The sequence below is a fragment of the Arachis duranensis genome, chromosome 4 (genome assembly GCF_000817695.3).
Source record: "Arachis duranensis cultivar V14167 chromosome 4, aradu.V14167.gnm2.J7QH, whole genome shotgun sequence".
In the NCBI taxonomy this organism is placed as follows: domain Eukaryota; kingdom Viridiplantae; phylum Streptophyta; class Magnoliopsida; order Fabales; family Fabaceae; genus Arachis; species Arachis duranensis.
Window position 1 is genome coordinate 76291297 of NC_029775.3, and position 4563 is coordinate 76295859.

Below are 4563 nucleotides of genomic sequence, written 5' to 3' on the forward strand. Positions count from 1 at the left end.
AAATACTCTAAATTCAGTACAAGATAAATCCTAAAAACAGAGTTTATCAACCTCCCCACACTTAAACCTTAGCATGTCCTCATGCTAAAATAAGAAGGAACTAAGGGGTATGACATTTATTAAATGCAACTAAACCATATGAACCTATCTAAATGCGACTATCTATAGTGAATGAGAATACTTGGTCCAAACAAATCAACTCCCAAGAAAACATGTGTAAGCACAAGAAGTAGGTCAATAGGAATCGAGTCCAAACCACAATTGTATTGAATTATCAAAAGAAATTCAAGCTTGCAAGAATATAGATAATATGGGTGAACACATGCAATTGAACTTTGGAATCCTCAACGGATGTGTATCCGCTCTATTCACTCCAGTGTTTAAGGGTTAATTCACTCAATTCTCTTCTAGTCATGTTTTTCCAAGATTTGTTCCTCTTCTAACAATCAACAACCATTCAATGCATGCATACAAATATCATGAGGTCTTTTCATTGGTTGTAATGGGGCTAGGGTCAAGGTAGGATCATATATGGATAAGTGGACTAGCATTTGGATCTTTGATGAGCTTAAACTTTCCCACCTAACCTATATAATGACCTATATAATTGAGTTCTAACCTAACTACCCTTCTTTCACTTTTCCATATACTCAAGCGTTTGCTTCTCATTTCACAACACTTATGCATTGATCCTTTATTAAGCTTCACTTTGGGGTATTTTGACCCCTTTTATTATTTTTCTTCTCTTTCTCTTTTCTATATTTTGCTTTTCTTTTCCTGTCCATACAATGAGGATTTTCTTTTTCTTTTGTTTTTCTCCTCATTTTTTTTCTATACAAGAATCTCAATGCATAAGATTTTACAATTGATCAATACATGAATATGTACCTAATTCCCAATATTTTCAATGATAATACAAAACTACCCTTTTATTCACCCAATGTCCCAAAGTTCCCACACTTGAATGATACTCACACACACTAGCCTAAGCCAATTAAGGATCCAAATAAAGACTTTTCTTGTTTTCCGCTTTAAGGCTTGTAATGTGCTAAATTAAGAATAAGTGGGTTAAGCGTAGGCTCAAAATTGACTAACAATGGGAGATAAAAGGTAAGGCTATTTGGGTAAGTGAGTTAAATGAAATGATGGCCTCAATCATATAAATGCATGAATACAAGGAGTAATTGGACATATAGATTTGGGCAAATCAAAGATCACAATCATAAGAAAGAGAATAATTACACACAAGAAGGAAAATAAATGGTTATAAAATGTAACCACATCAATAGGCTCAAAAACTCACAAGCTTGTGTTCTTAGCTCAATACATGCTTCACAAAGTATAAAATTCAGGCAAGTTCCACAAAATATTTTTTTTTCTTCAATCAATTGGGTTGGTGTCCTATGATTAAGTTCCTTGGAAAATCTCAATATTTGACTAAGCATTCTTGTGATTGAGAATAAATTCCTAGTTTACCCTTTTCTTCATCAATTTAAAACCAATTTCTTATGCAAAACGGGTGACTAAGTTTTGACAGTTCAAACATGGTTTCTAATCACAACCATAAGCTAAAAAGAAAGATATGCAAAAGTATATAAAGAAAAATCCAACTAAAAGTATGGAATCTAGCATCCAAAACATCTAAAATCCAAAATACGCAGTAAAAGTATCCCAAAATAAACCAAAACGACAAGTATATACAAAAGTGTGCAAAATAAGATAAGATAACTAGATAGCATAACTAGGAAATAGCTAAAATGTTTACCGGTCCTCTAATGGTGCCACCGGCAATCTCCCCACACTTAAGATCAAGCATCGTCCTCGATGCTAATCCTAAGGATCAGGGATAGGTGCACCGGTAGGCTCTGGCTCAGGCTGTGGTATCGGCCGAGGCTGAGTCTCCTGAGTCTGAGGTGGCACCTCCACGTGAACCGGCTCCTCCTCATGAGTACTCTCATCGGAACCGGAAGACTCTGGTAGAGGGGGTAGCTCAAGGCCCTGGGCCACAAACAGCTGGTCAAGCCGGTCCAGGCGATGCATGATCTGGCACTTGCTACGCTCCATGTACCTGAAGAGACGCTGAACTAGTAAGTAAATCGGCTGAGGTGCGGCTGGTGGTGGCATAGGAAGTGCTGCGGCTGAGGTAGATGCTCCTGCAGGGGTTGATGATGAAGAGGGTTCAGCTCCCTCAACTGCTGCTCTAGCCCGAGATTGGCATCGAGAGGCAGGCTTCTCGTGCACCCAGGATCCCTATGGGATGGTAACTGGCTCCTTCTGAGGGAGCGGTGGAGGTGGCGATACATCATCCTGGTGCCACGGAACTCCGGCTCACTGAATCATCTGAGTGACCATGACCGAGAAAGGAAAGATGCCTCGGATATCGGCTCTTCACATGAACCACCTGATCAGCTGGGGATAATAAACCTCTTTCCCCTCCATCACACAGCTGATCAAGATCAACATAGCAACCGGGATCTCTATAAAATAGGTGGTAGGCATGACGTAGTGAGTGAAGATCTGCTGCCAAGTCTTGGCCTCTCGGCTTAGATAATTGAAGAGCATCCCCTTGGGTGCCTTATTCTCGACATCCATAACCCAAGGGGCATCCAGAGTGGCTACCACTGGTCTCAGTGCATCAAAATCAAAGGTCATGCAGTGAAGGTCTATCTCGGCCTGTAGGAAGGCATCAGTGTCACTGGTCTTAGGCCGGCAGGTAAGGGCATCCTCAATGGCTTGCTCTGAAATAGGTACTTCAATCCCTCTAACAAGTACCGAGTCAAGGGTGTTTGCGGAAGAAATTCCAAGACCGGTTCACCCAGCTCAACTCTCTATCCACAAAAGCCAAACCCATCTGGTCAATGTGCTGGTGGATGATGTCAGTGAAATCCGATGGGATAACTAGCTTCTTCTCAGTATTCAGATTCTTTGAATTGTAGCTAGGAAACCTGAGTTCACAGTAGAGATTGGGGAATTTGGCCTCATCCAAAGCTGGCAACATTTGGTTTGCTTTTTCTATTTCATTTAGAGGGTTTTGAGCATAGGCTAGAAGGGATGCAAAAGTAGGGTCTGGTGATCTCTTCCTCTTTTTAGAAGATGATGCTTTTCTTTTCCCTTTGTCCGACATCCTAAAAAATTGATGGCAATTAAGCATGTAGCACATAGCAAATAACAGGTATATTCGCGATGTAGGAGTGGAAAGTAATCATGATGTGAATTGAAAACTTAATTTGCAAATAAGCATGAGTGGAAACATAAACCAAGAATTCAATGTTCAATAAAATAAACAACTCTCACAAATTAAGCATTTCTCATCATACTTTGAAAGAATGATTAAAGAAAGTTAAGTGTAAGTGAAGTTAAGTTGGTGGCTAAAGAAATTAGTGAGTTAGGAAAGTGGAATTAAAATTTAGTGGTATGATGATAGATGAGCTTAATGAAGGAAGAGTTGTGACGAAGCATACGAATCATGTTCACAATCATGAGAGTATAGACATAACAAAATTAGCTTTCACACTAATTGGTGTTATAAATAATAGAAAGTGAATGAGCAACTATGAACAAGTAGAAATTGAATTTGGAAAAAGAAAAGAAGTCACGCATAAGGGTACACCAATGTTTGTGAAGGAATGAGATTGAAGAATTGCAATAATTGATTTACAGAGAGTGTTAGGAAATTCTCGATCCAATTAGGTCAATGCCAATCACGGGAGTCAAATAGAGATGGAAATTATCCCAATTTGAACTTAGTGTGCATTAAGTAAAGCGTAGAAAATTTATATGCCAAGTTCAATTTGTCAATAGAAATTAGAAGTGAAAACAGTTTTCTTGAAAATTGGGCAGCATTCCGGCTTAAAATTGGACGTTCCCGGATAGGCAAATGGACCAAAGACAGCATCAATCAATTGATAATCATGAAATCAAGTAGACATGGCAGCAATTAAACGCAATGTTCATCAATCAAAGCCATAATGCGCAGTAAACAATCAATGCATACATGGGCATGTGAATAAGTACAGCGCAATTATCAGGCCTAGAATCCTCTAACCACAACCTAACTACCTAACCGCAGTTATTCCTATCCATCCTAACATTCAAAAACTACATTCTAACTAATTACAGGAACTAACAGTGACTAATATGCAGTAAAACCAAAACAGAGCGGAGGTAAGGGAGTTGGGCAGTGACCTGGAGGTGGAGCAGAGATGGAAATGGGAATCGGGGAGTAGAAGGGAGGAGAGGGGGTGTAAACTGGAAGTCGAGTATCGCCGCGGGTGGTGGCGGTTGCGGCGGTGGTTCACCGTGACAACTGGGCGGAGCAGAGGAGAGAATAAAAGTAGTGATATGGAGACTGGGGCAGTGGTGAATGAAAGAGAATGAGTTACTGGTGGTTGCGCGACGGTGGAGGTTTTCGCGGTGGTAGCGTAGCAGGGCAGGGGCTCGGAGCAGTAGTTGGGTATGGGCAGAGGGGAGAGTGAGGAGAAACGGGATGCGAGAAGAGGGAGAGAGGAAGTGGGCGGTGCGGCGGCGGCGACGGAGCTGTCGCCGGCGGTAATGGGTTTGAGG